Source organism: Canis lupus, chromosome 25, assembly GCF_003254725.2.
Source record: "Canis lupus dingo isolate Sandy chromosome 25, ASM325472v2, whole genome shotgun sequence".
Taxonomy (NCBI): Eukaryota; Metazoa; Chordata; class Mammalia; order Carnivora; family Canidae; genus Canis; species Canis lupus.
The window spans coordinates 25,353,694-25,378,206 of record NC_064267.1 but is presented as its reverse complement, the minus strand read 5'-3'; positions in this window follow the sequence as shown (position 1 = coordinate 25,378,206).

Below are 24,513 nucleotides of genomic sequence, written 5' to 3'. Positions count from 1 at the left end.
ATTCATAAACTATGTGATCCCTACTTCACTGAGATGATTTAAAATAGCAAGATTTAGAAAGATTTCTTTCTTTTTAAACCACAACCTTTGAAAGATAATAATTCTAATCAAATGGTTTGACGTTAGCAAATTTCTTCACTTTGAAGAAATGTCCAAGTTAACATACTTCCAACTACAATATTTAATATTGAACAGTGTTTAGTGTTCAATGACCTTACCTCTATGATGACTTTTTGTTTATTTCTCAATTTGTTTTTTTATAGACTTTCATGGGAACAAGGGAAGTGGTTGAATGTAGCTATTTCAGCTCTTCAATGAGGTTTTGTCTCAAAAAATGCCTTGATATCAAAGTCACACAACTGAAGGAAAGCACTGAAAGATTACCAAGCAAAATATTTGATAATCTAACCAAAATAAAAAGCAATTTTTGATATAAAAAATACTGTTTCAATTAGGATATTCAATATTGCTTCTTAGAGTTATATTATGTAATATCAGCAACTGCAGTGTTTTTTCCAAATTAATATGAATGCCCTTGAATTAAAATTATATAATACATCAGATAAAAACAGAAATCTCATTTATGAAAAGAATACTAATCAAATAACTAGATAAAATATAATAATATTAAAGATGTTTTATTTTTGAAAAGATATAATTTCAGAATTAACCTACAAAATCCACAAAAAAATAGCAAGCCAACCAGTGACCTATAACTTTTAAAATGTACTTCTCCTGAGTTCTTAAATTCTAAATAGATAAAACTGTTAAGAAACAAAAATTAAAAATATATCAGAGTCCTTTAACCTTTCATCACTGTGTGCTAGCTATGCTTGAAGTGAGGTGTCTGATATATTCTGTTCTTATAGGAAAAAAGTCATCCAAATTCCACAGAATTAAGCACACTTTATTTAGCAAGGCTCCAAATACACAGTGAGTGTTCCTTAAATGGTACATAATAATTATCACAACAATGGATCATACTATTGAATAATAATTCTGCTTGATACATGTGTTATAGGATACATTTAAATGCTAATTTAAATTCATTTAAATTTGAAAGCAATATCTTCCTCTTTCAGAATGAAATACTGCCTTAGCAATTGCTCATTAGTGGAACTTTAATGAAAAGAATAGGCTTAGGCAATCATTAAATCTTTGTTTTATACTAAGTAGAGTTTAGTGTTATTACCAAGACATTGTTATGTAATAGGAACACTTTTCAGAAATAATCTTAACTTCCAAATGTCTGTAAACTTTCAAAGTTCTCAATGTTTGTCTTTATGATTTGTCAAAAATGTGAGATGACTTTCAAATAGAGACATACACAAATATATTAATGCCATTTGTATGTTTGGTATAAAGAAGTTTAAACAACTACATAAGCATCCTCATTTTGGGTATTTGTTTTTTCTGATATTCTATATCACTTAGGTATAGTGATTATAAATGGTTCTGCTAACATGACTGAGGTCACTGTCTCTATCTGTGCATATATGAGGCAGTTATGATCAAGTGTAAAATAATGGTAAACCTGACTAGTACCATGAAGTTTGTTATAATTACGTTTCCTTTCTTTATAGTATCTTAATGAAAACTCACTATTGTCCATATAATGACACATTTCACAAATTTATTTGGCTAATTTCATGCTGAGTTATTTCAAATTCTGTGTCCTTTCCCCAAATCACATCATACCAAATTTCATATCACTACCTTTCTGGGAAGTTGATATGGTGATTGTTACATTATTCAGTATACTAAATGTAAAAGAAGCAAATGTATTTATTCTCACTTAATGCATCCTATATGTATTAAATAGCAAAAATTTAACTGAGTAAATTTGAGGATCTAATTGGCTTTATTGAATGATTAATGAATCACACAGCATCCCATCTAAGAAATAGAAAATGAGGTCCAAAGAACTACTGAAAGGGAACGGTTTTTAAAGTCTAGAAAAGGAAGTCATAAATGAAATATACATATTTCAGGCTTAGGCAACCTACCTATGGAGGGATAGAAGGAGACTATGTGGGCAGATTATCTCATTATGTTAACCAGAGAATTCCAGATTGACCAGTTAAGATTACATTCCTAAGGAAGATTGTAACTATGATTAGGTTAGGTATTGAGTCATCATGGGCTTAGCACAAGTGACTCCACTGGGGCCTGTTAATTTCTATTTTTAATGATTCACCCTTTTGGACCAGACTCTCAGCTTAATTGAAAGATGTAATCAAAATTAAGGTATTAGCACACTCTCAACAATCCTCTTCTATTCTCACAGTTCTGTTGTTCCTTTGTGTGATATCTGTAAATTATGGTGTTTTCACTTAACCCCTGTGATATTCACAGGTCATAGCTTCAAGTTCACAATCTTTAATATCATCATTCTCTTCACTCTTTTAATGTTACAGTCCTAACGGAATCATTTGCTTGACAGTTAGTGGCTACAAGCATGAAGTTGAAGCTTTCCAAAGAATACAATGCTCCAGGGCATTATTATGATTATAATAAGCAGGATAACTTCCAGTGTTTGGTATGCACTTTAGAGCTATGGTTTCTGAGACCCAAATCAACCAAAATCAGATAAGTCAAAGAAAGACCCTGCTGAAGGAATCACCTTTTTAAGCCAAATGGCTTACTTAGTTATATTTGGAATTGAGTTTGAAGTTACCTTCAAGAGTTAATCCAGATGTAGCAGGTGATGTTGACCACAGCACAGACTCCTCCTTTTTAAGCTAAGAGATAATTAAGGGCTATAATATTATGAGGGACAATTGTGGCCAGAGTCTAAGGATCTTTGTTGGGCAGCTATTATTAGCAATAGGATCTGAAATCTCTTCAAGAATTAAGGACAGTTCTCTGAACACATTTCCATTTGCATTTACTCCCAACCAGGGAGGTATGACACTTGCCAAAGGAAGCAAATCCTGAGTCAATCCCCCAGTAGGTCCTTTCTAACTCAATAATGTAAATTCAGGAGTTTGTCAATGATATGTCTTAGTTCACTTGTGAAAAATTAGATACACAGTTTTTTTATAGCCTTTTTTAAAAAGATTTTATTTATTTATTCATGAGAGACAGAGAGAGAGGCAGAGACATAGGCAAAGGGAGAAGTAGGCTCCATGCAGGGAGCCTCATACGGGATTCGATCCTGGGACTCCAGGATCATACCCTGGGCCAAAGGCAGGCACCAAACTGCTGAACCACTCAGGGATCCCCCTAGGGGCACAATTTGATACTATAAGAGGCATTGCCTGGATGTGCACCAGTCATCTAGGCATTCATAAGTCCAAAGAGAAAGATAACCACCATAGACAAAGATAAACCCTGTTGGGACACAAACCATTCCTGTTAAGGAGATACTGTTAATAGATTCATTCACAGAGATTGCTGCATTTATCCATTCTAGCCAAGGATCAGTGAGATTTTTAGCACATATGGTAAGAAAATCTCCTAGCCTGAAATAGAGTCATTCCAAATAACCTTGTAGGGATGGGTGCTTCTAATCAGATATCTTAGTGAATAGGGGCAGATCTGATCTAAATAATTGTGGGAACATGGGGTACAAATGTACTAAGATTTCCATAGGTTATTGTCTAAATGGGGTTGTACAGATATAGTCAGAGAAAAGACAAACAAGGTACTGGATAATCTGGTTGTAAAAGTGAAACTCAGTAAGACACTTCTAAGGGGAGGTCAATTGTAGTTTGCAGTAACATTGGGATTAGAAGAGATATTAATCACAAGGAGGATCAGGGGATCTCTTGCATCATGAATAGATCAGAATTTTTTATGACAAATGCAGCAACATGAAAGGTAATCCACTTGAGCAATGGCCTGAGAAATATGAATAAAGGCATTATCTTTCCAGGCCAATGCTAGAGCAAAGGGAAAAAGAGAAAAAAATAGATAATAATAATATAGATATTAACAGTTTGTCCTTTTGATTACTGGTGTCTCTGGTAAGGGCATGAAGCTCTGCTTGTTAAGCTGACTTAGCTTTGGGAGGCTTCTCCTTTCAAGTAGTTCATATCGTGTAGTAATAACATAACTAGCTCAGAAATACTTTTTCATATGTACAGTATGAATCATCAAAAAATAAGATTAAATTCAGGTTAGTTAATGGAATGTCTTGTAAATCAGGACATCGTATCACAAAATGGGATGTTAGTGGGACTAACTTATATTAGTCCCACTAATATAAAGTTATGGGACTTGCTTATATTATGCAGAGGTAGTAACCACTGCAGAATTAAGAATGTTGCAACATTTAAGATGCAGATTAGGTGGTGAAGCAGGAGAATCTCATAGGAGGTTGGTTCACTTGTAGAGAAATGTTGAGCCAATTCAGAATTAAGACTTTGAATAGTGTATGATTTTTAAATGTCATTTCTTAGGGTTAAATCTGCTCACGCTTCTACTAATTTTGTGGCTGCAGCTATAGCCTTAAAACAGCTGGGATAGATGGGCATGAGCAACTAAATCAAGTTATTTGCTATAATAAGCAACAGGCCTGTGTTAATTACCAGGTTCTGGTGTGAGCCTTCTCAGGGCTTGGTTATCTCTTCCATGCATTAACAAAGTGAAAGGTTTTTGTACAATTAGGTAGCCCTTGGGCAAGCAGTTCTTACACAGCCTGTTCGAGTCTTCTGAAGGCCTTTTTATGTTTATTTTCCCGAGGAAGGAATTCAGGAACTGAAATTTTAGTAGGTTCTTAGAGTGGGGAAGCCAATGGGCAAAAAATAGGAACCCATAGTCTACAAAAACCAGCCAAGCCTAGAAATCCATGAAATTCCCACTTGGTGGTGGGCCTAGGATATCTTCAGATTAGTTTAATCCTTTTTAGGTAGCTGGATCCCTTAAGTGCTTAGATTATGACTTAAGTAATGAACAGGGATAATTGTAATTTTTCCTTAAAGACTTTCTGTCCTTTTCAAGTAACTTTTGCAGCAAATAATTGCAATCTTTTATGGATGCCTCTGTAGTAACTGAGCACAGCAAGAGGTTGTCTACATATTGCAAGAAGTTCTGTTTCCCAGGGAACTGAAAGATACTTAAATCAAGATGGAGTACTTAGAAGAAATCAGAAGAGGTCCCAGTGAACCCTTGAGGTGTGGCTATCCAGCTATATTGTTGATTGTTCCAGGTAAAGGTAGATAGATATTGCCTGTGGAGGTCTACAGGATGCTAAAAAAACTGAACAAAAGTCTATAAAAATGAACCACTTTGAGTCCAGTGGGACTTGGGACAGGGGTTTTGGGTTTGGAACAATTGGGAAATTGAGAACAACTATGCTGTTAATAACTCAAGTCCTGGACAAATTGCCATCCCCTCACATTAGGTTTCTAAATTGACAAGATGGGTCTATTATAGGAGCTGGAACAGGGAATGGTTAGCCCCTGGGCAAATAGATCTTTTGTTATTGGAGCGATACCTTGTGTAGCCTCAGGCTTTAATGGATATTGAGCAATTTAGGACACGATGTGGGATGTGGTCATATTTATCTGAAAATTTATAGACTCTGCAGTTTTTATTCTCCTGATGTCAGTATTAGAAGCAGCCCACAGACTTTGGCCCTAACGATGACTCTAACTAAATTCTTCATCTCCAACAATTCTAAATGTGGATAATGAGACTGGAAACAGATTGAACCAGCAGACGTAAACAAATGAGATCTGCAGAGTAACTCCAAAAAATGCAGAACCACAGCATGCAGTTCCCAGAGTGGAATCTGAGGATGGAACCAAGGGCTGGGGTCACCAATCAAATGGGAAATTGTGGTCCAAACCACTGGAAGTTCCTAATGTGGAACTAGTGATTCCACAAAAATAGAGAACTGACTAGAAAGCCAATTGGATCAGGAACTTGATGCAAAGAGAGCAGAGCTGAAAACTAAGAAGAACTTAGCTACAGCCTTCAGCAATGGTCAGAGAGTTCTGATTTCTCTCAAAAAGGAGTTTGTAGGTACCATGCTTGTATTTCTCAAAGTCCTTAATGTTATCAGAAGTTCACTTCACATCCCACTGCTGCCACCAAATCTGTTAAGTAAGAAAAATTCACCCAAGGAAATTAGAAGATCTAATTGGCTTTTTTGAATGATTCACAAATTGAGCATTTTATTTAGCAGATAGAAAAGAGCTCCAAAGTGCTATAGAAAGTAAAAGGTTTTTAAAGCCTGAAAAAGGAAATCATGAACAAACAAACAAAAGGATTATTTCAGACTTAGGTAACCTACTTATGGCAGATAGGAGGTGAGTGGCAGATTTCTTCACTGGTGCCGACCAGAAGATTCCATGCCAACCAGTTAGGATTACATTCCTGAGAGGAAGTTATAACTATATTTAGGTTGGGAATTAAGTCTGAGTGGGCTTAGCACAAGTGATTGCATTTAGAGTCTGTTGTTTCTTTTTTTAAAAGAATATGGATCTTAATATGTACCCAGCACTGTTTTTCACATGCATTGAAAGTGTTACCTCATTTAATCTTTATAATAACCTTATGAGGTAGATCCCACAATCTATATTTTATAGATCCGGAATCAGAGGTTAATGAACTTTCCAAGATCAGACATTAACTGGTACTTAAACTGGAATTAGAAACCAAGGAGATTGGCTCTAGAGACCATGCTCTCAGTTTGCCATGCTGCCTCTCAGAGCATAATGTGGGAGCCACACACAGCCTGCAAACCCCACTCCCACCATCCATGACGTGTTTAACTTATATAGGTTTGAGTCATCTCCAAAAAAAGAAAGAACTGAGACAGGAAACTGGAATAAATAATGAGGGAAACTTTTTCTTTTTTCATGAAAGCTAATTTTTAGAAACCTTTTAAATTCTCTTCCCACATTTCCAGTTTTCAGCTATTTGTCTGATAATTAGAGTAATAATCTACATTATATTCATGAGGATTAACTTTAAATGGCCTAATTATCCAAGCCCTTTATCAAAGACATACTCCACTATATACTGTTAATTAAACAATTTCATCTCTTGTTAAACCCCGATTTTTCTTCGTTTCTCACAGAAGTTAACAAAGATGTTTATTTTCTCTGAACTTTATAAACCCATCCATACTTTCATAAATTATGTATTTTCTACTGTGAATATCTTCTCCTTCAATCATTTCTAGTTCAATTCTGCCCTGGCTGTCATGGCATATATAAAATCTCAATCGGGAGTTTTTTCCCTAAACAAAGCAAAACAAATTTGTATATGTAAACATTCTTGCTTATGTATTTCTGGGGGTGCTTGGGTGGCTCAATTGGTTAAGCATCTGCCTTCAGCTCAGATCGTGATCCTGAAGTCCTGAGATTGAGCCCCACATCAGGCTCCCCGCTCAGCAGAGTCTGCTTCTCCCTCTGCCCCTCACTCTACTTGTGTTGTCTCTCTCTCAAGCTTTTTCTCTCCCAAATAAATAAAATCTTTTTTAAAAAATCTGTATTTCTGTCTAAGTTGTATTTGGAAGAGGGAAAGCACTAATGCATTCTACTCTACTCTCCATAAAGTAAGAAATATCTGCATATAGTAAATGTGTAGGACAATGAATTAGAAGCTATAAAGGATATTTCATATAATCAATATTTAATATTTTTGAGTTTCCAGGACACCTCAGATATTTTACATAATGATGTCTGATTGATCTTACTTGAAAATTCAAAATCCTTTTTAAGTTTTGTTTTATTTTATTTTTCAAAAATATTTTATTTATTTATTTGATAGAGAGAAAGAACACAAGCTGGGGGAGCAGCAGGCAGAGGGAGAAAGAGAAATGGCTCCTCCCTAAGCAGAAAGCCTGACGTGGCCTCCATCCCAGGACCCTAGGATCATGACCTGAACTGAAGGCAGATGCTTAACCAATTGAGCCACCCAGGTGCCCCTGTTTTATTTTACTATGATTTGCATCAGCACTGCAATTTCTAAAGGTAGTTGTCTTTTATATAGCACACTGACTTTCAGGGATATATAAGTGATTTTTTCTTTCATTTGGTTCATTCCTATACACACACACGCACACACACATATATGTATATACACGCATATATATGAAATAGCCACTGATACAGTCCAAAAGTAATAAATTAGTTTTAAGTCCATCTAGCTCTCCCACTGACTAGTTGTGTTACTTTGGTAAGTCACTCAAAAGGCTTATTATTCCTATAATCTTCAGTTAAGGGATTTAGGGGGTAAAGTCAATGAAGGCAATGGATGCTTTAAATGTCCCTTTCATAGTAGTTTTTGGTTGATAATAGGAATTTTTAAAGATAAAAGATAGTCTAAAAGTAAAATTTTATTTAAAAGAAAGCAAAATAAAACAAAGACATTTAAGTAGAGTATAAAATAGAAAATTATATATTTAAATTGACATAAGTAGACTATTGTATATCTACTTCTAAAATTAGAACAAATAAAATACTAGGCTTTCTTTAAACTATGACTATAGCAAATGAGAAGGCAAAATATTTTCCTTAAAACAAGTAGACAAATTTATTTGACTCATGTGAGCATAGCAGGAAACAAAACAAAACAAAATACAACTGCACCCATTATGCAGGAAAATGCTGGCAATTAAAATATAAAATAGATCTTGAAACATTATTACTAATTATATATGAATAAAATAGGAATAAAATAAACTTTTCTATGAAAATAGAAACCAAGTATTTCATATGCTCATTAAGAGTTCATGGCCAACATCTTCTCACTATGTCCTCACATGATGGACTGGTCTAAGAATCCTCTGGAGCCTCTTTTATAAGGCACTAGTCCTCTTCATGAGTATTTTATCTTCATGACTTAAGCAACTCCCAAAGATCTTACCTCCTAAGTGTCTTTGGGGATTAGGATTTCAACGTATGAAGAGGGGATACAAACATTTGGACTATAACTATTGTATTAATTAAAAAGATTAATATATAAATAATGAAAGAGTGCCAGACCAATTTTGTTTAATTTTACCAGAAATTTTTTTGTAACACTTTGCTTAGTTCATTAGTAGAAAAATTATTAATACTTGCTAAATTTATAAAATGTGCAGTAGTTTTCTATTTCTGCATAAAATATAACAAAGTTTGTTTCTTAACACAATTTTATTTTCTCCCAATTTTTCTGTGTTAGGAGTCTAGGCACAGATTATCTGTCTTCTGTTGAAGGTCTCATCAGATAAATCAAGGTGTTTGTCAGGAATGGGTTCTTGTTGCATCTAGGATCTTTGCCCAAACTCATTCAGGTACCAGCAGAATTTAGTTGCCTGTGGTTGTAGGACTGAGATCCTCTTTTCTCACTTGCTATTGGCCAGGCAATGCTCTTAGTTCATAGAGGCTGTCATGTACCTTCCAATACTTCCAGTCTCTCTGACTTCAGGAAGGTCTCAGTCCCTTTTAAGGAGAGTTCATCTAAATAGATCTCACCCACCCAGACGAATCTCCCTTTAGATTAAAGTCAACAGATTAGATTCCCTGCTCAAGCAGGAGAGAAGTACACAAAGATGAATATACCAGAGGGCAGAAGTCTTGGGGCCCAACTTGGAATTCTGCTCTACCACAATGTATATTGTTAATATATTCTGTATCACTAATGTCTATACAGAGAAATCTCTCTCTTGACAAAGCATATATACATCCTTTTTTGGAAACTTTATTAATGGAGGTTAAAAGGCAAATCAGGTCCTTATTTTGAAGGATCCTGGTACCACAGTAAATATATACAGGGATTAATCCCCTGGTCTTGCCCCAAATGACCTGTATCCAGTATTCGAGTTAATTACATATTATAGAAAGAGAAACTTCAGATCTTCCTAGAGCTGTTGGAAAAAGTCTGGGCTAAGTTTGGCAAAATAAAAACAACACCTCATCATAATCCACTGTTTAGAATGGGTTGAGGGTATAGAACTATATGATAGACTCCAAGACTTAGTCAATTGATAGCAGATTCAATAGGTCTGTCCACACCCTCTGTGATCATTTTCACAGTTCCTAAGTATGTTATCATGAATATACTTAGTGGCTCACAGAACCCTTACATTGGCTCCCTGCTGTGTAGAATTAGAATAATTTGGGTAGAAAAGAAATCTCTGACACAGCTTCTTCCTTGCTGGAAGGAGAGTAAATTAGAAACGCTACTGCATTTCTAGTTAAATGGTAGAAGTTGGTGTCAACTCAAAGCCTTAAAAAAATTAAGTTTTGTCATTTTCATTTATATCCTCAATTAATTCACAAATAGGAACCTGCAAGAAAGTTCAGATAGGTCATGGTAGATGACAATGAAGTTTCATTCATTCAACTATGTATCAGACCCATTCTCACAGCTTCTGTGCCATATCTGGTATATTTTCTAGAAAAGAACCACAAAAATTCTGTACTTGGTTTGTAGTTATGGTAGGCACAATAAAGTCTCCACAAAGATGTATATGTCTTGATCCCCAGGACTTGTAAATATGTTAGGTTATATAGCAAAGGAGAATTAAGGTTGTAGATGGAATTAAACAGAAGACCTTTAAATAGGGAGATTATCCCAGGTTATTCAGGTGGGCCAAAGAGTCCTTAAAAGCAGGAGAATAAAGAGGAAGAGAACCAGAAAGATGGCAGTGTGAGAAGACTTAGTTCAACATTGCTGACTCTAAATATGGAAGGAGGAGGCCAAGAAAAATAGGCAAAATCTAGAGACTGGAAAAAGCAAGGTAAAGGAAACTTCTCTAGTGCCTCCAGAAAGGAATGTCCCCACCTGCCATTAATCTTCACCTAGTGAGATCTGTGTTGGACTTATGATCTAAAGAACTGCAAGATAAGAAATTTGTGTTATCTTAAGCCACTAAATTTGTGATGATTAGTTACAGCAGCAATAGAAAAAGAATATAATAACTGTTAATTTAGTAAATGCATTTCATTTCCCAGTCAGGAGAGAAAATAAAAAACATTCATTGAAATGGACAGTAAATAGTACATGATCTTGCCCAAGAATTGTGTTAACTATGCTATACTCTGTCACTTTGTAGTTTTCTAGGGGTCTGGCTTATCTGATCATTCTTTTTTTTTTTTTTTAAGATTTTATTTATTTACTCATGATAGACAGAGAGAGAGAGAGAGAGGCAGAGGGAGAAGCAGGCTCCATGCCGGGAGCCCGAGGCGGGACCTGATCCCAGGACTCAAGGATCCCGCCCTGGACCAAAGACAGGCGCCAAACCGCTGAGCCACCCAGGGATCCCCTTATCTGATCATTCTATAGAACATCTCTCCGATTCTTTGTTGAGGACTTAGTAAGCAGAAGTAGCAAATACTATATGCCTTTTTAATCAAGGGCCTGCTAAAACAATGGGTCTGCCAATTCATGAAACTTTTAAAGGTCCAATGACATGGCACATGACAATGACCTGGTACATGACAAAGTATTGGAAATTTCTGCCACTAAGAAAGAGTCACAGTGCTTCTCTGATTCATTTATCAGGTGACTTACAAAGCTGCCAGTTTAAAGTGGGGCCTAGAGCAGAAAAAGGCTCAGCAGCAGATGTAGCCTGCAGTACGAACAATTCTGCCAGTTGGGTCATATAATCTAGCAGATCCAATAATGTTGTAGAGCAGGAGTCAGCAAACTGTTCCTGCAAATGGCCAGAGGGTAAATATTTTAGGCTTTGGGAGCCATAGGATCTCTATTGCAACTACTAAACTCTGCTGATATAGTGCAACTATTCAACTCTGCCAGTATAAGATAACTACTTAACTCCATACTTAGAGTGCAAATAGAGCCATAGACAATACATAAGCAAATGAATATGGCTGTGTTCCAATAAAATTTTAATTACAAAAACAGGCCATGACTCAGATTTGGCCCACATGCCATAGTATTCTGAGCCCTGTTACAGAAGAAGAAAACAAACAAACAAACAAAACACTAATATTATGTAGAGTCCTTGGAATACTCCAATGGGAGAGTCACAGCACAGACCACTGTGGTTTTGGTATGAGATCTCCCCATCTTCAGTAAGGAACTGTTTACTACTTGCAGTACAAATTCTGGATTTGGGGTTCAGTGGAGACTGCATGTCTAATTGTGAAGCATCAAATGACTATGTGATTAAAACTGTCCAGCATATATAGATTATTGTTAGATCTATTATGTCATAAGCTCATGCCACATAGCAACAAATCACGTGAGTTGTGAAAGGTAGCACAATGCACCATTTCCAATATGTCTTTTTGGCACAAGGATTATCTTGAGCTGATTATTTTTGAAAAACCACAGATACAAGAGAAGCTCTGAAAACAAGGGTAGAAGTTGCCCTTCTACAAAGGAAAATTACATTCATAAAGGAAATCTCCATTTTTGAGTGCCTCCCTTTCTATACCAGAAAGAGAAGGATCAGTCAAAATCACCTAATACTCTATCAATGGGGAAAGCACTGACTTAACTGCATAATAAACTTTATCCTTATTGACTTTTCCTAGTAACCTTCCATAACTGCCCCAAAACACATATATCTTTCTTTCTTTTGTTTTTAGTTGAGGATAGTATTTAAGATGGTGGCTTGGGCCATCTCAAAGTGTTACTCAGTTTCCCCAGGTATTTCCTATGTGTATGAGGTATGTATGTTAATAAACTTCTGAGTTTTTTTTCTCTTGTTAATTAATCTTGTCTTTTATTACAAGAGGTCTCAGCCATGAAGTCAGAAGGGTTGAGGGAAATTTATTTTTCTTCCTCTACACTAGATATGAACTTTGAACTCTAGAGCACAGAAGAGGAAGTAGAGGGAAAAAGAAAGTTAAAGAAAGAAGAGTGGAATTGACCTACTATTGATTCCTTCCTTCCTTCCTCCCTCCCTTCCTTCCTTCCTTCTCTCTTTTCTCACTTGTACTTTTTTGTAATCACTCTTCAATATTAGATAATATCAACTGACAAAAATAGGGACTTGAGTAATGAATTTGACATCATTTATTCAAGAGAAAACAATCCATGGATTGGAGGAATATCATTCCTTAAAAGCAGGAGAGTACTCTTTTCCCAAGGAATGTTTGGACAAGAGTGAGTTTTATAGAGTATTGGAAGAAGTAGTGCAGAAAAAAACATGACTGGCTAGGAGGTCATGGATTTCCATACAAGACTAGCAGGTCAATCAGGGAATAAGGAAAGATAATTTGGCTTAAATCGTTTGTATGGGGTTGCATTTCTGACTTATTTTAGAACAAGGAAATCATTACAGATATTTGGCAGTGGGGATTGGTTGGCTGCATAAATTGCATATCTGGTCAAGTGGAGTATTCACAAGGGCATAAAAGTTATCTAAGGTTTTCTTTGCAGACATGATACTTTGGGTTGGAGTGGCTCCATCTTGGATGTAGACATTTTATTTCAATACTAGGTTCTAAGAATGTAGGAATGTTCTATTGATGTAAACTGGCTCAGTCTGAAGACCCAGAGGGGGTCCGAGAGGACCAGTCAAGAGTTCTTGGCTCTGTGCAGGATAAAAATCAAATGCTAGCAGAGAGGAAGTGAAGGTAGAGTTGATTGAATAGCATAAGTGGTAGAATACAGCAGATGGAATGTCTGAGAGACTTGGGAAGGAAATGAGAGAGACAATAGCATCTTTACTTGGGGCCTGGGTTTTTTACTGAGGATTATGGTCCAGTGTATGTATCCTCTCAGGCATCCAGGAACTGGTCAAAATAAGGGTGAGTGCTCAGGTGTCTTCCATAAGTCACTTATGCCCTGGAGCCAGAAGTCTAGGCATCAAGGTGTCTTGAATCAATGGTCTTGGAAAACACACATGATGACCTTTCCCAGCCACTCTTTAGATTGTGCTGGAAGACTCCAAAGAAATCTTTAACTCCTTGAACTTTATAAGGAGAACATGCATTATCACTACTATAAGGGGTGTAGAAGGTAGGAGATGCAGGTCCTAGTAAGAATTGAAGCAGGAGAAACAGCAAAAGACCCCTTCATGGGTCCTTTCCATTTCTGTATCTCACAATAGTGAGTGAAACAAACATCAAGTATCAAAAGAGCCAAATATATTATTATAAAAGTCATAAGTGCTAAGAAAGAAAATCAGAGTACTAAGAATTACAATGGTAGAACCACTTTAAAATCCAGTTTCTCCTCTAGGATTTTGATGGAATCTTGTCTCACATTTAGATCTTTCATCCATTTAGAGTTTATATTTGTGTATGATGTAAGAGAATGGTCTAGTTTCATTCTCCTGCATGTGGATGTCCAATTTTCCCAGCACCATTTATTGAAGAGGCTGTCTTTCTTCCAGTGGATAGTCTTTCCTCCTTTGTCGAATATTAGTTGACCATGAAGTTGAGGGTCCACTTCTGGATTCTCTATTCTGTTCCATTGATCTGTGTGTCTGTTTTTGTGCCAGTACCACACTGTCTTGATGACCACAGCTTTGTAGTACAACCTGAAATCTGGCATTGTGATGCCCCCAGCTATGGTTTTCTTTTTTAATATTCCCCTGGCTATTCGGGGTCTTTTCTGATTCCACACAAATCTTAAGATAATTTGTTCCAACTCTCTGAAGAAAGTCCATGGTATTTTGATAGGGATTGCATTAAATGTGTAAATTGCCCTGGGTAACATTGACAGTTTTACAATATTAATTCTTCCAATCCATGAGCATGGAATATTTTTCCATCTCTTTGTGTCTTCCTCATTTTCTTTCAGAAGTGTTCTGTAGTTTTTAGGGTATAGATCCTTTACCTCTTTGGTCGGGTTTATTCCTAGGTATCTTATGCTTTCGGGGTCAATTGTAAATGGGATTGACTCCTTAATTTCTCTTTCTTCAGTCTCATTGTTAGTGTATAGAAATGCCACTGACTTCTGGGCATTGATTTTGTATCCTGCCACACTGCCGAATTGCTGTATGAGTTCTATCAATCTTGGGGTGGAGGCTTTTTGGTTTTCTATGTAGACTATCATGTCATCGGTGAAGAGGGAGAGTTTCACTTCTTCTTTGCCAATTTGATTGCCTTTTATTTCTTTTTGTTGCCTGATTGCTAAGGCTAAGATTTCTAGTACTATATTGAATAGCAGTGGTGAGAGTGGACATCCCTGTCTTGTTCCTGATCTTAGGGGAAAGGCTCCCAGTGTTTCCCCATTGAGAATGATATTTGCTGTGTGCACAGGCAACACCCTTTTTGAACTTGGCCACAGTAACTTCTTGCAAGATACATCCATGAAGGCAAGAGAAACAAAAGCAAAAATGAACTATTGGGACTTCATCAAGATAAGAACTTTTTGCACAGCAAAAGAAACAGTCGACAAAACTAAAAGACAAAACCTACAGAATGGGAGAAGATATTTGCAAATGACATATCAGATAGTATAGTATCCAAGATCTATAAAGAACTTACAAAACTCAACAGCAAAGAAACAAACAATCCAATCATGAAAAGGGCAAAAGACATGAACAGAAATCTCACAGAGGAAGACATAGACATGGCCAACAAGCACATGAGAAAATGCTCCACATCACTTGCCATCAGGGAAATACAAATCAAAACCACAATGAGATACCACCTCACTAGTGAGAATGGGGAAAATTAACAAGGCAGGAAACAACAAATGTTGGAGAGGAAGTGGAGAAAGGAGATCCCTCTTGCACCGTTGATGGGAATGTGAACTGGTGCAGACACTCTGGAAAACTGTGGAGGTTCCTCAAAGAGTTAAAAATAGACCTGCCCTATGACCCAGCAATTGAACTGCTGGGGATTACCCCAAAGATACAGATGCAGTGAAATGCCAGGACACCTGCACCCTGATGTTTATAGCAGCAATGTCCACAATAGCCAAACTGTGGAAGGAGCCTCGGTGTCCTTCGAAAGATGAATGGATAAAGAAGATGTGGTCTATGTATACAATGGAATATTATTCAGCCATTAGAAACAATAAATACCCACCATTTGCTTTAAGGTGGATGGAAATGGAGGGTATTATGCTGAGTGAAATATGTTCATCAGGGAAGGACAAACATTATATGGTCTCATTCATTTGAGGAATATAAAAAATAGTGAAAGAGAATAAAGGGAAAAGGAGAAAAAAATGAGTGGGAAATATCAGAAAGGGAGACAGCACATGAGAGACTCCTAACTCTGGGAAACGAACAAGGGGTGGTAGAAAGGGAGGTGGGTGGGGGGTGAGGGTGACTGGGGGACAGGCACTGAGGGGGGCACTTAACGGGATGAGCACTGGGTGTTATTCTATATGTTGGCAAATTGAACACCAATAAAAAATAAATTAAAAAATAGATATACGTTCTAAAATAAAATAAAATAAAATAATAAAATAAAATAAAATATAAAATAAAATAAAATAAAATAAAATAAAATAAATAAAATCTGGTTTCTCTGTGAAAGTAACATTTAAGGAAATTTTAAATATTTTTGAAAAATTAGAGGAAATCAGTAATGCAAAGACTGAAATTAAGAAAGTTCAGAAGAGTTAAGGCATTGAAACAAGGCTGAAATGATTAGTATGCAGAGATAGGTGGGGAATTTGACGAAAAGAGAGGTGCGTTCTCAATTGGGCCAATAGCGACCCCAAGGGGACAAAAACTGGTTTTCTGTGAATAGAGGGTGGGTGAATCCTACTCTATGTATATAAAATCCAGATGTGCATATAGTACAAAAAGAGATACAGTACATTTATGATGTTAAAATGTAATGGGAGAAGTGACTAATTTAAAAAAATGTCTAAAAAGACTATTTAGGTGAGGAAAATGAACCCGAGCTTGAGATCACCAAATAGGGTAACACTATAAGAAATCTCCAATTTTGGTGGCTTAGCACAGTAAAATTCTTTTTCTCACTAATGTATCCATCTGTACCTTGCTTTCCTTCACTCAGACTGCTTCTAAATTTTGGGTCACACAGTCCCCAAGGCCTCAGAGATCTCTGCTCAAAATCCAGGACCTTGCTGTCAGATACACATGTGGTTTTATGTCCCATTATATAGAAGACAGTATATGCCCATTCATTTTACAGTTAAGGATCAAGAACAAGACATTCATAATAAAAACACTTGAACAAGGGTGCTTGGGTGGCTCAGTTGATTGGGCATCGGACTCTTGGTTTTGGCTCAAGTGATGATCATTAGGATGTGAGATCAAGCCCCTAGTCGGGCTCTGCACTCAGCACAGAGTCTGCTTGTCTCTCTCCCTCTGTTCCCCCCAACCCACCCCAAAATACACACACACACACACACATACACACGCATGCACTCTCTCTCTCCATCTCTCTAAAATAAATAAATAAAATCTTAAAAAAAAAAACAAAAACATGGGATAACTTGTTTCATGGCTCAGTGGTCGAACATCTGCCTTAGGCTCAGTCATATCTCCCAGGTCCTGGGATTGAGTCCCACATCGTGGTCTCCTTAGGGAGCCTGTTTCTCTCTCTGCCTGTCTTTGCCTCTCTCTGGCTCTCATGAATAAATAAATAAATAAATAAATAAATAAATAAATAAATAAATAAATAATTTTTAAAAAATAATAAAACAAAATAAAAAAACATAAACACCTGAACATTCAGAAAAAGGAAGAATGGGAAAACACATGAAAGATGTAATCCTGTATGAGGGCACCATGAAGACCTGCTCTGGCAGCAGTGGAAGTTATTTGATTAGACCCCTATTCTGTTCTTTGAAGCCAACAACTCAGAACATTGTTCTTTATGAACCTGGACTGCAGTCTGCATAGTTTTTTCTAGTTGGAGTTCCTGCTTAGATACAGGTGAGGTGGGTGTTAGTGTTATACAGTCCAGGATGGTTGTAGAGTTTTGGCAGTCTGCTTTCTGCTTAGGCAAGTTTGGGGATCTGATGGTGGTTTAAGGAATGACATTTTAACAAATATCAAAAGTTTTCTGTGCCAGGGATTTGTTTTCTTTGGCAATAAATTTACCTGCAACTTGGGCACATTTTCCTTTTAGTCAGTTGTAGGTACATAGAGCCATACCAAAATCTTTTTTCAGAAATATTTTCTGGGGCTTCTGGGTGGTACATTCGGTTAAGCATCAGACTCTTGGTTTCCACTCAGGCATTGTCTCAGGGTCGTGAAATTGAGCTACATGTCAGGCTCTGCACTGGGCATGGAGCCTGGTTGGGATTTTTTCTCCTTCTCCCCCTACCTCACTCCATTTTCTCAAAAAGTAATTAATTAAATAAATAAAATGTCACGTTTAAAAAGAATACTTTCCCAGTTTGTCTTATCTCTTGGTTTTTCTCTCCCACACCTTCTACTCTCATTTAACGGTGGCTATCCTGAGGCCATCTAAAATAATAGAATTAAAAGGGAAAGTTAAATCCATACATTATCTTTACTTCAGTATTGAGTCACTTGTATTAAAATAATCTTACTAGGCCTTTGTTGTCTTTAATTTGTTTTTAGTCTTATTTTCCCCTTGCAAAATTGGATTGGATTCTCCCAATCTTGCTAAATGATAAATTCTTTATTCCCTCTTATTTTAGCTCTCAAAATGGATAATTCTTGCATGAACTTATTTCTTAGAATCCTAGTCTAAATGTATAATAATAATAATAATAATAAAATAATAATAATAATAATAACACTACCAACTATACTAATGCTTTTAATTTTCAGAATCAATTTTCCCAAGAGCTACAGATCCAGTGAAATCTTGGTCCACTTTCCATATTATGGCAAGCAATGATTTTACTAAATATTTGTAACATAATAATAGTTATCCAACAATTCTATCCTGAAATATTGTTTCTTAGTTTGTTGCTCAGCTATTGATAAATTGCCATATATGTCTATGATTAGTTGCAGTAGAACCCCTCATCCAGTATTATTTCTATGTTAAATAGAGTAATTGTAAGGATGTGTGAAATAAAAAATGAAAAAAGGTGAATATCTAGACAGCATATAAACTAGACCTGCAGAAACAGAGTTTTCTGGGGGGGAACTCAATCAATGTTAGACAAGTCCTTCATTACTCATTAGGTTCTAGAATCATGTTCCGGGATCTAGCAAAGGCAAGGTGCTAAGCTTCAAAAGAAATTTGGGGGGTATGGGATTTTTATGCCTTAAAAGTGCAGCTTATATAACTTGGCAGGTGAGTAAACAGAATCACCCCTTCTGCTGCCTACTAAGATGAACTGCCTTAGGCACTCATCTACAGCTGGTTTTCATGAACATTTTCAGAAGACCTTATGTGTATCCTGTCTGGCCACTCACATTTGTTAATCTGTCATTCTTGATAAAATTAATCCACACATCCCAGCATTCTAACAAATAAACCCCAACATTTCAGTGAGTTAGCATATTGAAAAGAATTTTTTTCTCTTATCTATCAGAACTACTAGTTTTTTCTATTATGCAGAAGGCTGTCTTCTATGAAGCAAATCAGAGAAACAGTTCATTTCAGTGTATGGTTCTGGTCAATAAAAGTAAAAATGGTAGGGGGTGCATTGAGTGGGCACAGAGCATACATATGATTTTCTCCTTTGTGTTGGCCCAAAAGTGGTACATAGGATTTTGTCAAGAACTATAAAAAGTCAGAATTTACCTTACTTGCAATTTAACAAGTTAGACTACCTCAATTTCATGGATACTGCAGAAGACATGAAATTTCTCACTCCGAAACAAAGGATAGTTTATTACTTACCCCAACAGCAGTAACCAGAGTATCAATATATATTTTGCTCCTATACTCTTGAGTCCTCATATTAATATGGTGATACCACGAGGACCAGATAATATTTGCACATAGAGTGAGTTACATTCTACTGGAGAGGAACCCTAAGTTTAGGGAATGTGAATATTTAGCAATGGGCAAGACACATGCCTGTTGTTTGCTCTGAGGGGAATATTAACTTTATTATAGGAGGCAGTGAGTATGCATACTGTGTCCTGAGGGAGATACTATTTCTATGCATACATTCCTGAAGATTGCTCAAGGAAACAATATTCAGTGTCTTTGCTTGTAAGACATGGAGACCTAAGAGATCCTGAAGAGAATTGTTTCACCAAAATATCCATCCATCCTTTTGACATCATCTTGGTTTTTAATAAAATTTCTGATTAGATTATGCTATTCCATTAGCTACTCAAAAAATATGGCAAAGTCCTTCATTTTTCTTGTATAGCCTTTAGTTAAGGCTATTATCAATAGGACTCCAAGAAGCCAGATGTGGTCTATCTACAATATTAATCTCAAGCATGCCTTGTAATGTCCCAGCAGAATAAGTCTCATGAACCAATAAGATCTACCTTAGAAAGCCAGGTGGCTTTTTCAAAGTTCTTCATTGAAATTGGCCCATGACATCAATCCAGTAGGTTATGTGATCATATAGACTACTCTGGTTCTTAAGGATAAAGTCTAAGGCAATTCTAGCTTGTGAATTAAGACTGACTTGAATGTTTCTAAAGCCCAAATGGCATCATGCCAGCTGAAGTGAGCACATATACTGTATGACCTTTTCTAAACGTCTGATTCCCATTGTAGGGAAATTGACCTAATTCAATGACTACCTGATCTAATGGCAATGTTCTCAAAAACACTTTGAATTTTCCTAATAATTACCATTAAAGTATAAGTAAATATAAGTTAGGGTGAAAGGCAAGTTAATAACTAATTTCTATACAAAAAAATGTAGTCATAGGTTACAAATTATGCTTTAGAATAAGAGGCTTGTTTGCAACTATTGGTAGCCCTTTCTCAGGTACCTACATCTTTCTGGGGGCCTGGCTTGTGAGACCTCTGACATGGCCTTAGGATTTACTATTCATCTTGAATAATTTAGTCAGTTATTGATTTTTGGAAGGACTACTTGAAAGCAGTCAGTCAAACCTGTCTTGTTGTCCATGTCACTATCCATATGCAATCATTTGTCTCATGGAATGAATGAGTTATAGCTGTAGCAATGGAGATTGAAAAGATATTTGGAGGTGATGATATTTGCCTTGTATGGAAGGTGGAGGAGCTAGAGCTACCCTCTGCTGTCCCAATAGAGTTATCAATGAGATAGATGATCAAATTGTGTTTGAGCCATTTAGTAGTGATAAATTATTGATCCAGCAGTATTAAAATTAAAGAAGCTTCAAACTGTTTGTGAGAGAATATATTAGTCAAGGTCTCCAAAGAGACAGACTCAAAACAGAAACGATAAGAAGAGATTTATTATGAGAGATTGGCCTCTGTGATTATGGAGGCTGAGTTGTCCCATGATCTATCATCTGCAAGTTCGAAGCCCAGAAAAGCTGGGGATGTAAATCCAGTCCAAGCCCAAAAGCCTAACAACTAGGGAAGACAATCCTGTAAGTTCCAGTCTTATAGTGGGGCCAGAATCAAGAGCACTGATGTCTGAGGGCAGAGACAATGAATGATTTAGTTCAACTGGAGAGAGTGAACTTGCCCTTTATCCATCTTTTGTTCTACTGGCCCTCAGTGGGTTGGATGATGTCCACCTGCATGGTGAGGGCAATCTTCTTTACTCAATTTACTGATTCAAATGATGATTTCTTATAGATATCCTGACAGACACACCCAGAAAGAATGTATTACCAGCTATCTGATCATCCTTTTGCCACAGGTTAACAAATAAAATTAACCATCACATAGCATATAATGGGTCATTTTTCTCCCATAAGGAAGTCTTCTTGGGTAGTCAGAAAGCTGAAAAAAAAAAAAAAATCAATGTTCTTTCTTCTCCCTGTATCTGGGGATCTAAGGTATTTCTTTCCAAAGTACAAGTCTCTCAGATGAACAAGTTATTGCTGATAATAGCTCTATCTCTACCACAGGTCCCCTTTTTAAATGTAAATTGTTCATATAAATATAGATTTTCTTTATTTACAAAATCTACTCTCCTTTCACAGCTTCTGTGCCTGCAGTTTCTCAAAATAACCAGCTCAAACTAATTCTTATGCCAAGAGGCATTATTTTGGGCTGTGAGATATTTTGCTACCTTTCAGCAGTTCCAGTCAGAAAGGGGTCATTGGCACAGCAGATCTGAAATACAGCTGGACCAATGTTTGGCATTTCTTGATTAGTTTTCAAGATCTGAGGATAACCCTCCATGTCAGCTGCACTCTCTGGATTTCTCCTTTTTTTTATGGAAGGTAGGACACTTCTGAAGCTGAATAATTTTATCAGTCTGTTTCCTGCCAGTAGAATTTTGGAGATCCGACAACTGCCTTTTATTTTATACTCTGTCACTTTCAGTCCAATAAGCAGAGGTTTTAGGGGTTTTCTTATGAGCTTTTCTTTTCTTTCTTTTTTTTTTTTTTAAATAAACTTCTCAAAACTTTCTAGGTCTCCCTTTGATTTCAATGGGGTTAGCTTCATTTGACAAAATTCACCTCCACAGATTTTTCCAAATTAATCCTTTCTATGTTTTAGTTTTCTGCTGTGATAGATAAGGGTCAATGCTCTAAGCCTCCTGGAGGCCCTGTGGTTTGATTAAGAGGATCAATGAGACACACCCTTAATCTCTTGAAAGGGTGCTTTGTATGAATGAATGCTCTTTGTATTTTTTCTGAAGTTTTAGCAAAGGTTTATACAGCTACCATCCTTGACTTTTTCCCCTAAGCCAAGAATTCTGAAGTGATGTCTGAATTTTGCATCTTTTGCCATTTTATATGGCGAGAATTTCCAAATTCATCAAGTTCTGATTCCTTTTTGTTTAGCAGTTTTAGCCTCAGTTTCTTTCTTCTGCATTTTACTATAAGCAGAGGAAAAAAACCATATACTATAAGCAGAAGTAACCCTTCATTACTGTGCTTGGAAATCTTTTTCCTAAACAAACAAGTTCATCACTTACAATTTTGCTTTTCCTCTGACATCAGAAGACAGTTTTGCTGAACTTTCTTCACCATATACATTGAAAGGTGAGAATCCTGGGAAGCTACCCTACATTTGAGGTCATCCCAAATCCCAGTTAGCTACAACTGCATTTTTTTCCCTCTCTCAATCATCTTCTACTTAAGCACAAACCTTTTGTCTGGAAAATTCATATACAAGAAGTACAAGGAAATTTTTGTAAAACTTAAACAAATCCATTACAGGGCAGCCCGGGTGGCTCAGCGGTTTAGTGCTGCCTTCAGCCCAGGGTGTGATCCTGGAGACCTGGGATCAAGTCCCACGTCAGGCTCCCTGCATGGAGCCTGCTTCTCCCTCTGCCCTGTGTCTCTGCTTCTCTCTCTCTCTGTGTGTGTGTGTGTGTCTTTCATGAATAAATAAATAAAATCTTAAAAAAAAAAAAGAAAGAAATCCATTACATTCTCAAAAAGGTCACATATGGGTCATTCTGTGGCAACCTGGCCAACAGAAAACTGCACCAACCAGGCCAGGCTGGAGTTATTGTTGGGGGGAAAGAAAGAAGTTTCATACCCTGAGATGGTCAAGGCATAGTACTGAATTTTCAAGTTAAGTCTACTAACCTCCACCATTTTCATCCTGGTCATTACCTAAGAAGCACCCAAGAGGACATATTGACTTTCTTGAGATAGCTGCATTTGTTGACTAATTTATATTTCCAAGGTATGGGAATCAGAAAGAGGTACAAGATGCAGAGTCAGAAATGTTTTGAGTCAGTTTTTGAAAAGGTTATTCCAATGTTTAGTAATATCAGTTGCTATGGATAGTATGTTCATTAAATACCTTATCTAATAAGCCCATCATTGATTCTAGTTGGTATTATCAGAAAACAAGCACTTTTCACAAATATTTAAATGTGTGAACTAGGGAGTCTAAACAGTAACTGCAGTTTGTTTCTATCATTCATAATCCCAGAGAAGGATGTCTTTAATCTATCAGGTTGCAATGTTTAAAATGGCATACCAAATAGCTAGGTTATTTGCAGTGGTTAATGATTCAGAAAAATTATATATTTAAAAAATGTACTAAAGAGGGTATTGGTCAAAGATAAGACAAGAGCCTTTATTTTTACATACTCAGTGGAGTGACCATCAATGCTTTTGTTTCTGCATAGTTAGAAAAGTTGAATAGTCTAGTAACCCAGTGGATACCTTTAGTGATCCAGGATCAGGCATTTAGGGAAATCTCTCAGAACTGTGAGTCCCACTGAGCTAGCAATTTTGCTTTAGGCCATAGAGTGGGATATTATGTTTTCCCCAAAGAAACAGCTGCCACTTTTTAAATGTAAAACAGATTCTAGTGAAAAAAAAAAAAAAAAGGCTGGCTTTGTTCTAGAATGTACCATTTCTATTTAACAAGTAAGGTCTGTTAGGTCCTTTCTCTCTTTTTGATCACCAAGGCTGAGTTGAACCACCCTAAAATGAAAATATCAGATAGGACAGTCACAATGACTCCATAAATCAGGTATTTAGTTTTGAAAAAAGTCAGTAGCAAGTAGTAGCTGCCTTTCAAAGGGTCTGTTCCTGATAGTCATATCAGGGAGGTGATGAACTCAAAATTGCATGTTGCAATTCTAGGTGGAAACCAAAGGCTATATATTAGTTCCCTAGGACTGTCATAACAAAGTACCACAATCTGAGTGGCTTAGAACAAAAGAAACTACTTCTCTCATAGTTCTAGA